Here is a 13,628-nt window from a genome sequence, read left to right on the forward strand (position 1 = left end):
TTTTTTTGCCATTTTTTTTAATAATATAATCTGCGTGCACCTTAAAACTTAATTTACAATCCAAATAAATGCCTAAATATTTAATAATATCTACCACTCTCCCAACCATAATCACATCACTCACAACGCTTTTATTATTCATCCACATCATCTTAGTCTTACTTAAGTTCACTTTCAGTTTATTCTCACATAACCAATCGCTTAAATACTGTAATTCCCTACATAAAATATCACTCATAACTTGCCCATCATCACCTACAATATAAACTAACGTATCATCCACAAACATATGAACTTTATATATATCAAATACTTTCACCAAATCATTAATATATAAAATAAACAACAGAGGTCCTAATTTAGATCCCTGTGGTACTCCAAATGGAAAAATCAAACTTTTAGAAACTCTTTCATTAATTTTTACATTCTGTCTTCTATTATTCAGATAACATTCAAACCAACTTTATACTTTCCCACCCAATCCTAACTTAATTAATTTCTCTATCAATCTTCTCCTATCTATGGTTTCGAACGCTCTCTTGAAGTCCAAGAATACAGCTGCAAGCACTTTATTAGAATCATCTATCACTCCCATCCAACTAAAAATGATCAATTGAATGGCGTTCTCTAAAACCTGATTTTTCCTCAGTCAAACAATCATTCATAACAACATTTTTTTTTAAATTGATTTATAACTGCTTGTTCTAATAACTTTTGAACAACAAGTAACATATTAATGGGTCTCATTTCATTGGCCTTAAAGGTACCCGGTACCTTTGGCACTGGCACAACCGTGGCCACTTTCCAAGCATCTGAAACAATACCTGTTTGTAATGATACATTAATTATTTTTAACAAACATGAACCTATATTAGCCCATGTTTGTTTTAATATTTCCACAGTTAAATCATCCATACTTCTTACTGATTTCATGCCATTCAAAATATCATACAACTCCTTATTATTTATCAGCTCAAATTTATTAAATATTTATCGCTGTAGATAAATTATCCAAACTATTATAATGATAATGAGACCCAACCTGTATTGAATCTATAATATATCTAATACTATATATAAAAAACTCATTTAACCTATCTACCATAGTTACTTTATCACTATACACAATTCCATCTATGTCTAATTATTTCATTCCTGGCTCAATTTTACTTGAAATCAATGTTTTTATTGTTTTCCACATCCTTGTCGGCTCATTCTTTAATTTATCAATATTTCTATCGTACCATTGCATCTTTTTTTTTGCCTTTCTTACATATTGTTTGTAGGAACTCTCATATGTAAATGCATACATACACACATGTATTTTATTATAATTTTATTCGCTCACAGAAAGTCAGCTCCATTTTCTTTGTAGTCATCTCGTTATTATTTTTCTACGTAATAATGCTTGGAACGTCAATTTTAAATTTCAATGTAATATCCTTTTATGCTTGTGAGAATGTGTATTACATATAAAATAAATTCTGCCATTGTCGTGTATAATTTTACTGAAATTATCATAAAATGTATTTTTCTTTATGTATTATTACACAATAACTTCTGTTATATACACTATCCTTAGATTCCAAGCTATAATAAAGGTAGGATGGAAGATTGGGTAACATGGCATTTTTTTCGTTACACTTTATGAAATGAAACACAGCATTTTTCCAAATAAATAAAGTTCCATGTGTGTGCTAACAATATCGGAAATTTTTCTGAAAACGTCATCAATTTTTTTTCGCGGTTTGTCGTTTACCTCATTTGGAATTCTCCACCCGAAAAATATATATTTACTGTGCTTTATCGCAGGTTTAAATGAAACGGGTATAATATGCTGAATGGTTGACTGTGGAAATATTTGCAAGGCAAAATGTGAGTAAAAAGTTTCCACTTTCAATATATTCCAATACAGTAAAAGGGCCTATTAACACTCCACCAAACGAAACTTGAAATAACTTTTATATATTATATTTAAGTGGTAATTCTGAAGTTCACGAATGAATCGCACCATAAAAATATCTCAGTATGATCGTTAAAGCTTATGTGAGTACTTCTATTGAAGCAAAAAAACTTTTTATGGAGAAAATTGTGCTTAACTTGTATAAAATTGTTTGAACCAATCTTTCATTCAAATATATGTACTTTCAACTTGTCAAATATAATATTTGTCCGCAATATTTAGCAATTAAAGCTTTAATTCAATATTTAATCATAAAATTTAAAATTGATTGATGCTAACTATTCCATTCGTCATAATTATTTTCTGAGGTGAAATGATTTAATTTCACTCAATGAGAAGCGAATTAAAGTGTTTGATTACTTTTCTCTGGTCGTAAGATTTCTATTCATTTTTTCAGAGACAAATATAATAAAGAAAAATACATACATATATACCTACTAGTTAAATTTTAATTAATTTATCTATTATTTTTTTTTAATCCATGAATTTCTTTATGCTTATTTATACGTACATAAGCATTTTTTTCTTTATATATGTACGTAGTAACAATAGATGAAGTTTTGTGATCATGCGATAATTCAAACTCGAGATTTTGACTGATTCGAACTCAGAATCGATTACTGATCACGTTTTCATAATCTAGAAAAAATGCATGTGTGTATATCTTTTAGTATGTATGTCGGTGTATTTTAAACTAAGGTTGGCAAATCGTCATCATGGGCTTTGCTTTTGATAAAAAATGGGAGAATCTTTGGTTTTCGAGTCTTTTTTTTTCTTTATCTACGTATTTACTCATTAAAAATAGAAGAAATTTTGTGATCATGCGAAAATTTTGACTGATTCGAACTCAGAGTCGATCACTGATCACGTTTTCTTGATCTAAAAAAAATGTGTGTGTGTCTGTGTATTTTGGGAATTTTTTGAACGCCGTTAATCCTATCGAACTGAAACTTAGTATCGGTTACTAAAATACTTATCGGTACGCGGCAATTTTTTTTCATTGTTGTTATTAATTTTATAAAAAGTTTTGTTGTAATTATGTTTTTTTCTGTTGTAAACTCAAATCCTGGCCAGAATCAAAAAAAATATTCGTTTTCACGATTATTACGTCTATGGCTGCTATACAGATCTTTATGATTATATATAAAAGTCTAGAAAAACTTTTTTTATAAGAGTTTGCCAATTTATCTTCATAACTTAATTGTTATACCACTAAAATCGGCACCCCTTCTTCTCCTTCAAATAATTCTTATTAATATTTACATACTTACATAAGTATAATACATTGTATATGTGTTTGGATATGTACACAGTTGGCCATATTATCGATTTAGAGTGATCTGTCATGACTGTATGGCAATTTTTATAAAAGTAGCTAAAAGATTTTTCTCTTGAAATAATTACATAATATACAGTATACGCATACCTAATGGTACTTCATGCATACAAGCGTTATTATGTGAATATGTAATATTATGGTGTACATACTTCAAATTCATACGGAACCAAAATTGAAGAAAACATGACAAAAATACGATATGAAATATATAATTTTAGGTTATTGGATATTTCGAGAAATATTTTTATTTGAAATGGCATTTTGTAAGCAAATACCCAAATAAGGTTGACTGTTTCTTATTGATACATCGCGGAAATAATTTTCTCAAAATGTTCCTATAAATATTATATTAAGTTCAATATTATATTATGTACATGATATTATATATCGTAATATAATAGAATGAAAAAGGATGTATGTAAAAATAAATTAAATTGTAAATTTTGGTAATGACTTTCGAATTAAAAAATATTATACATATATATATATATATATATATATATATATATATATATATATATATATATATATATATATATATATATATATATGTATATAGATATATTTGCAGAGTTAAGCCTGAAAACGTGCCAACTTGTACCGCGTTGTTATTTGCATTGCGTACCGCGCAGGAAACTGTGAAATTAAATTCGATTTAGAGTGTCCCGAAATAAAACGTTCATTATTCAGAATTTTAACAAAAATCCTTGACGAAATTTCAATAATAATTAATTTTCAAAATATAAAAGTTTTCTATGGAAAAGCAGCTTTTTTACGAAACTCTCAAATTGCCATTTAAGTAATAACACAATATGTACATTTAAAATCCTGTATATATTTAAAGGTTTATCTTTTAATATTATTATCGTATTATCTTCATATTAAATTACCTACATATATACATAGATAAATATAGGTACGTATGTAGACTTGGAAAAGCAATTCATATAATAAATACAAGAAGAAATCAAAACGAAATATGACACTGATTAATATGAAGCCGAATAATAATTACATCGGAAATATTAGCTAAATATAACATACTTTATTTTTTTTTATTCATACATACATATGTACATAAGAATCCTTGTAGAATCTACTTATCGGAAGCAATTATATTTTATAAGAAATATTTCTTTTCTGCATTATAATTTTTTTTAATTACTTATAACCGAAATGGCTGGTGAATTCTGAATTGTTTTCTATCCGTATTTAATAAACGTATCGAATTAAAATTGGGACTGACGTATTGATAAATTTTCATGAAAATTTTCCTCATATTCGAAAGTATCAATGTTACGATTGTCATTCATCGGACGTGTCCTTATCGCGACCGTGACAAGATTGACAATGTATAAGAAAGATGAGTTTTCCGGAAACTGTTCGATAACAAATCTTGTTTTCGTTTCTTTTCCCATATTCCACATACATACATACACATTTTATGCGCTACACTATTATTGATTAATGTATTTTTGAAACAAATATTTACGCGATGCGAATGAAATGTAAACTTATCTGCATACCATAATATATATAATACTTCCAAACGTCATAAATATGCATCATATAAAAATGAACGATTAATCTATTAATCCGCAAGCAAACGCCGAATAAATCTTATTACAGTAATCAATCACAGTGGAAATGTGATAAGCATAAAAGTGGCATCAAACAAAATAATAAATAAAATTTTCTTCATTATATTCACTCATAAAAATACACATTTCACTGTTCAGGTGCAGATAAAGTTTTTATATGCGAAATATTGACTCAAATAAAACCTCATGGAAAACTTCATACCCGTTTACGGAAATCGCAGTAAAAATTTTCAGCAGTCTATTGAAATTTTCCATTGTTATTTGAGTTTTCTTATTCAAGCTGAAAATTTATATTTAAAGTGCATTATATAATTATTTATTAGATTGAATTTATTTGTGTTTTGCGAAAATAATCATTTCCTCGTTAAAGTGAAAATTTACAATATTGGCCCCATGTCTTAGTCCCGTGTCTTCATGAGAAGCCTGTGGGACGCCCAAAAGGCAACTCTCCCGGCACGTCTCTTCTTTTTACATTTTTCCTTTTTATTCATTTCTCGTGAGAGATGAAAACGAGCGTAAAAGGAAAAACCACGTATAAAATATGAAAAACACCTATCAACGCATTTTTATTTCGTATCTTTGATAGATTAAATACGAACTCTCTTTGAGTGTCTTGTTGAATTTAATGACACGGAATGTTTTCGCCGAATGATAAATGCACAAACATGCTTATGAAAGAGCATATGAGAGTGCTTGTTTTATATCTATATTTATTAAAATAGATGAAAGGTGAGAAATAAACCTTCAAATGACTTCAAGCCGTTTCAATACCGGTATACATTATAAGTTATGTATACCGGTATTGAATGGTACCCATGCAATTTAACAAATTTGTTTGATGTTGACGTTGAAAAGTCTAGTTTACAGAAAAACATACGAACTTATGTACATATACATATCTAAAAATTAATTTTATTAATGCGCTAAAAAAATTTGTAAATGTTTCTCACGAAATATTGCGGTAAAAAATGCGCACGGTAAAATGTCGTGAGAAAAAATCCGTCAAAAAATTTATATTTTTGACTTTTAAAATTCGCTAGACAATTAATTATAAGTATTTCAAAGCAATAAAATATGACAATCAATAGAAAAAAACATCTGACTATTGATTCCAATACTCACTTTGAGCACAGCAATACTAGATTGAGTTAAAGACCGCAAATTCCACACAACTGTAAAAATCGCGCATTTTTTTAAACGCTCATATCTCGTAAACGATCACTAACCAACAAAAATCATTATCATATTCGATTTCAGTGGGTCAAACTTAGTAAAGATTGGTTAGTCTTAGCTCAGGTTATTTTTTTGTTGCTCAGTGTTATCAATAGATGGCGCTAAATGCTCTGAGACTATTTTCCTAGATGAAATATTGGTAACAAACAATATATATAGAGTTTTTTTTTCTTGATTCGTTATTATATTCGTACGTTTTGTTGGCAGTGTTTTAACTGTGATGTATGTCGAATATGTCGAATCGAAACGACCATTATATGTAGTACGCTAGCGCTATCGCACACAGACACACAGAATAGCGCTAATATATATATATATATATATATATATATATATATATATATATATATATATATATATATATATATATATATATATATATATAATACTATACTATACAGTATACTACATATTATATTGATGGTTCCCAATATTTTGAAAGATACTTACCAAAGAAAGATCTTTACCAAAATTTACACTCTACACTCTCAGTACACATGTTGCATCCATTCCCTTAGTACATATGTATATATAATATATGTAATATGTTTATGAAAAAAATACACGTACTACGTACGCACGTGTGTCATTTCAAATATATTTTTTAATATAATTCTAAATATACTTTTCCAGGTATCGAAATTTCAGATCACATGCTCTTCAGAATGAACACTAACTCTACATACGTTAGTGTTCGCAGAGGTCCTGTCCATTTGGGTGCTAGAAATAGCACAGATCCTATTTCTCATGGCACTCTGACCAGGGCGAGGTACGGGGATACGATGTTGAATAACCGAATATGATTTTAAATTCTCAAGGTGTCCCAAAGCACCTTGAGATCAACACGTTGTGCCACCAAAGATATCTGAGAAAGGAGAGTGAAATACAGCACGTCAAAATAAAACGAAGCCGACTATGTATTTACTCGGGCGTATATATGTATGTACATACTATGTATAAGACATTTTCCTCTCAAAGAGCACGCAAGGGAGTCTGAAACTTTCGACCCATTTCAATGGTGAAGAAAAGTTTACAGCGATAAGGCAGCTGACGAAAGAGTATAAGTTTCTCTTTGAATGTGAGCTTTATTTAAAATGTAAACTTTACACCTCTCGTTCTCTTCCTACACATCTCAATCATCGGTGAGTATTTTCCCCTTGAAATCATGTGATATTTTAATCATCAGATTAAAACTAAGCTCAACTATTAGATATTAAGCACATACCGAGCTATGGAATTTGTTAAATCAATTAATATTTTAATGTACAACATACTTTATATATTTTATATATATGTACGTGTGGGTATATGAGATACTTATTTTTATATGAGCTATCAAATTATTATTCAATATACTGGAAAAAATCATATAAATATATCATAAACATACATATATAGAAAAATTTTATATTCACGTAAATGCCCAAATTTTATACTTGCTTTTAAATTGAATCGATTTTTTTTATATACATGTATAATATAATATTTTCATGATTGGTTATGCAAATTGTAAAAAGCTCTTTCCAAAGGTTAGTATAATATTTATATTTTTTTTATATTAAATGTTATTCTTAGTAGTTTGAATTTTATTAAAAAATCACACAATATTTTTTTTTGTATTCGCTGTTAGTATACTTATGTATGTACATACATAAATGTAGCATATAAAGTAGAAAAAAAAAATTAGGTACATACATATATATTATACATACATAAAGCTCATTACCGATGTCATGGCAACTGTCGTAAACAACTTTCAGTCGAATTAGTGGTTTATATTTTCATTAGTAATGCGATCTTCCATGTAGAAAAAATATACGATTTCAAATTAACGAGGCAAATTTAAAGCGGACCGTTAGAGTTAGTACTTTTAATGTTCCTGCTTTGCAAACGAGCAGATGTGTAAATTAAATAGTTTTAATTTATATGTGAATCATATGTTAGATAGACATTAATTATTAAAGTTGAACATTAGAGATAAACATTGGAGATAAACCGAATCCGAAACTGATTATGAGCCTAGTGGGCTCGTTTGGAGGAATTTGCGTGCAGAGCAATAACGCGAAATGTTTGCAAGGATTACGATAATGTCGCCACGTATGAATGTACATAAATGCGGTGCGTACAAATCCTTCCAAGAGAGGGAGAGAGAGACCAGCTTTGAATATACAAACATACATATGTATATGTTGGTTAATCACAGAGTTAAATTCAATAGCTAATAATTACATGTTGAATGTATGTATGTATGTACATATACATAATTCATAAGCATAATATGTAAATGTGTTACGAGATGAAACAATTTAATTAAATCGTATATCACATATTTATTACTATAGTTGATTGAATTAAAATATGTGTAAATATGAAAATAGATTCAAAGTAATATGTATTTTCGTGTCGAATTTATATTATAATAGTAAATACATATGTACAGAGTGGGACGACTGCAATTAGGCCATTGGAATATTGAACGACTCAATTAAAGTGTTATTTATATACATATGTACATATATGTATTGTAGCAGTGATTACCAACCATTTTTTACTCGTATAATTTTTGGGGTATATTTCCATCAATTGTACCAATTGTAAAATTGTAAAAGTTGCGTGTTTTTTTAAACGCTAATAAAAGCTATTAAGATAAAAGGGAACCAACAAAAAAAATTATCATGTGACAATTCAGTGGATCATATTTAGTAAAGGTTGATTAAACTCCGCTCTGGTAACTCAGAAACCTTTTAATCCTCTTAACCTTTATTAATAACCATTTATATTTTAAAAAAATGATAAAGTTTGAATGTGAGGGAGTTTGGGAATTTATTAAATTATAAAAGATTTCTTTAAGTGGGTTACAAATAATGGAAATGAGCTAACAAAGGTTACTCGAGTCAAAAGGAGAAGAAATGAACAACTGCTACATACATACATACATATGTATGTACATATGTACAAACGTACCAAAAACGAATACTTGAAAGTGTTTTCTTTCAAAATACTAACTGTCTAATTGTTTCCGTCTCACCTTGTGTTAACTTTACAGTCTTAAATGAATGTCAATAAGTGTAATTGGATGTAAAACTATTTGACGATATATATGTATATGTATTGAATAAATAAAAATGAAATGGCAATTAGTGATGCGTGTTATCAATTTTATTGATCTTTTTATTAAAATTTGTTGAATTTCTTTCAGATGTTGATTCAATTTGTTGGCAAAATAATGCTGATGAAGTTTTATCGTCAATTTTTGGCGATTGAATTATCTCGAAAAAAATTCCTATTGTCACTAGTTCGCCTGGAGACGACAGCACTTAGGAGACGTTATCCTTGTGCGATTTATACAACATTTATACAATTTCAGAATATATAAATTATCATCCAGTCAATAGTACTAGACGTAAAATCCAGTTACAGCGAATCTAAAGTGTGTCCTGGAATATCTCAGACGTGGACCGAAAAATATCGTTTTCGTATTTTATTATTCACATTCACAGCGAGTCGCGAATTTTCCGTATGAGATGCGTAACTTTGACGCAAAGAAAAACACTAAAATTTTATCACGTTTTCGAAGTGGGAAATTGAAAAAATACTAGAACTTATGCGTAAAATTTCTTCTTGACGCAATTTGCCAATTTGAAAATTTTAATGTTTCGAAAAAATAGAGTATTCAAATTGTCATAATGAAAGCAGAATAAATTTAATTATTTTTAATTGAGATGAATTGAAAAAAATAAACTTAATTATAAAAAATTAAAATTGAAAAATCTTCACAAAGTGCAAATAATATCTTTAGAATTTTCATATTATTTTTCAAGGATTTCTCATGATACAGAACATCTTTTCCACCTAGAGTATTTCCGAATTCCAAAATTCGCTGTTTTAGATGTACCCTAATGTGATAAAATAGATAGGTTAACACTAAGGTTAAATTGTAAAACTAGCTAAAGAATGCAGATATCCAAGACGCTTCCACTCGTCACTGTTTTGCGCAACTCTCATCCATCTCACTCCAAACATTTTCCTAATTTCGTCTACCCATCTTCCCTGCGGTCTGCCTTTTTCCCTTTTACATTGTAGCCCTTTGGTCTACCTTTCATCCATTTTTCTAGCCACGTGGCCCACCCATTGCCATTTCAATCTCTTTACTCTATCTACTGTGTCCCTTGTCATACTTCTCACCCACGTGTTTCGCCTCCTGTCTTTCCTCGCTATTCCGAGCATACAGCGTTCTATACTTATTTGAGTACATTGGACTTTGTGTACCATCTTGGCGTTCAATGTCCAAGTTTCACATCCATACGTCATCACTAGCAAAACGCATTGGTCGAAGATCTTTTTCTTCAGACAGAGTAGCATTTTTGATTTAAAACCAACATTCATTCGTCCAAATGCAATCTATCCTAATTTGATATGTATCTTTATAAATTCGTATTCATGTAGTGACTTAAGTCACAAAGAAAAACAAATGGGTCGAAGGGCGATGAAAAATCGTTCAATTGGTAGTTTCTTGACTTTTACGCTGTCAAGAGGTTTTTGAAAAAAATCATATTTTATTTCACAAAAGACTTTGTGTTTATTTAAAATTTATTTCATTAATATCCATTTATTCGTTCGTTATTAGTTTATATTACATAATTTATGTACATACATACAACATACACGTGATAAATCGACTTTGATTGATTTGAATATCATATTTATGTACATATATTCGGTGAGGAAATATATGTACTTTTGCCAAAAAATAAATACGTATATTGTAGGATATTTCACACAATGTGATAAAACTTTGTAATAGGAATAGTTTCCAAAACATTTCACGATTCCATATTTTATCATAAATCTATATATTATAGTTCATATAAAAACAAAATATGCATAATATTTCACGTACGGAGAATAATAATGTGTTTTCGTAGATTGGAAAAATATTTAATTAAAAGTACTCCCTTTTAAAGTGTTTGTTTGAAACAACAAATAAAATTTTCATCTCACATATACATAATAACAATACACATGAGAATCTTTGCAGCTTGTATTATATAATGTAACGAAAGGGATAATGGACACGCAATCCAACCTTGTGAAGGATCGCAAACCTCCCATTATGTAGAGTTAATAGGACCTTTAGAAAATTATTCATCACCATCTGAGAGAGTGAGAAAACTTAATACGCCTTTAATTAAAGTGATTTATTGTTAGTGTCGCGTGTCTCCGTACTCACGCTATTTCTATCAAATTCATAGGAGTATATACGAACCTGTTATGATTCATCTTAGCGACGTGAAAATACTGGAGCTGTATAAAAAATTATACATTTTCCGATCGGAAAATTTCCATCGAAAAAATAATCCTGAAAAACGGAGCAGTTAGCGGGTAATCTTAAGGAGGGTAGAAAACCATTTATAAACTGTTTAAATTTGGGATTGCGGAAAATCCTCGATTAAAGCCAGTATAATTCTTGTTTTCGTGTTTACATTGTTTAAAATTCCATTTAGGCTCCGATGATTTTACCATCTCACATTTTACACGTATTCATAATATTATACTATGTTTACATATATAAAATGTAGACATAATCAACATACCTTTGAATAGAATAATAATTAAGAATGTACAAAAGGAAAGTAGAGAGCTCCCACGAGACTGAAATAAATTCAGTATATATGTAGTATTCAAATGTAATATCTACTCATAAAAATGAATGGAAGATATTTAATATTTTAATCGCAACAACCAGCAATATTTGTGGCTGATTTACGATATTAAAAAAATAAATTGAGAGAAAAACAACATCGATTTAGGCTTGCATGCAGATTTTCGACGCTTCGTTTGGCGTTTACGGGTAAAATATGAACATTCCGATGAGAAAAATGGCGTAATAAAACGACTCGCTTTTCTTATCTGAAGCACGTCGCAAAAGTGAAAATGAAAATGCCGTGAAAATATTACTAATTTGATAATTTGATCCTATATTAATTTTCACGAAATGCCTTCATCGAGGGTGTAATTATGTATTTCGGAAAATTCTCGTTAACATGAGAAATCGAAATACCTTCCGAATTGCGATGGCGGATTTTAAAAAGGTCAAATCAATAACAACCTCCCTCTAAACTTGGAAAATGTTTATCTGCTAACTAAAATTTAAAATGGAAGTTGAAATACGAGAATAATAAATGTGTTTTTGAATAATAAATGTGTTTTGTAAATTTTGGAACACGTCACATGAATCCATTCGTTATAAATACATTCTCAAATGAAACCATTCCCGAAAAAGGGGAGATTCCTAAAAATAATAATTCAAATATCTTTTATCCATTTTCTAAATATACCATTGATATAAAAATAGAATCGTCTTAAATCCATGATTGAATATGATGTTTGCATATTGAATAATACGAAAATTTGTATATTCTCGATACTAGAGGAAAAAATCCATGCATGAATAAATTGAGCGAAACAAAAAATTAAACGATCATTTAGCTATGTGAGCCAGATACTGACAATTTTCACGTAAACCGATATCAAAGAGTAATTTGTGCTCGTCGCCTAAAGTTTACCCCTAGGAACGTGAGGAGATAAAGAACATACTCGACGGTCGATGTCCTTCGAAATTTTATTCCCAATGTTATACCGAGGTCAAGACACTATAAAATGGCAATTTAAAATCTAAAGCACGGATGCAATGCTATGTGTATTCACAAAATATGTTAAAAGAGCTCGTGTTTGTAACAAAACGTTGAAAAAAGTATGCTCGCTCTAGCGGAAAATGCTTTATTATAAAAATAGATTCAAAAGATTTGAACAAATCGTAAAAAGAATACAATATTCCGATCCTAGATATACATACATACATAGATTGTGTATATTATATAGAAACCAGAAATTGTCACTGCAAATTGGAGATAACTTGCGGAGCTTGTCATATCCCTGGAACAAAAGTAAGTCGAATAAAAAGAGTTGAGCGGACGTCAGATAAGACAATACGTATTGGTTGGAGTTGAATATTTTGACAGTTTTGTCACCACAGAGACAGCTGATATTTTCCAGGTAGAAACACATTTCCCACAAGAAAAGAAAAATTTCAAACTTGAAAATTTAATATCGCTGACATTTACTAGTATATACACCTATGTATGTACATACAATATACATACATACATACACATATTGAAGAACTTAAGTCGTTTTCGCAAACAACGTGTGTGCCTGAAGTTTTATCTGATTATATTAAAACGTATACGTTTGCACCTGTATGAAATAGATGAGTTGTTCAAGTAGACAACTTCGGCATAAAGTAGCATCAATCAAAATGAGTTATAACGAAAGTTTGATGTCTAGTTTCGAACGATCTATAAGATAATTGATTGAAATCCGATAAGGGAAGTTTTCGAAAATTGTGATGGTAACCGGGTTGCTGACCTCGAAAAACTTTATCCAATATATAAATTTAAAATTTGATATTGCGAGCATGTTATGTTATATA

General features: G+C 29.4%; 1 protein-coding gene across 1 annotated transcript in view; it reads right to left on the minus strand.

Annotated features, from left to right (window-relative positions):
- Window positions 1-13,628, minus strand: part of LOC143913194 (uncharacterized) — a 328,592-nt gene that overhangs the window by 221,499 nt on the left and 93,465 nt on the right. The window lies entirely within an intron of this gene.

Source organism: Arctopsyche grandis, chromosome 6 (assembly GCF_051622035.1).
Source record: "Arctopsyche grandis isolate Sample6627 chromosome 6, ASM5162203v2, whole genome shotgun sequence".
NCBI lineage: Eukaryota > Metazoa > Arthropoda > Insecta > Trichoptera > Hydropsychidae > Arctopsyche > Arctopsyche grandis.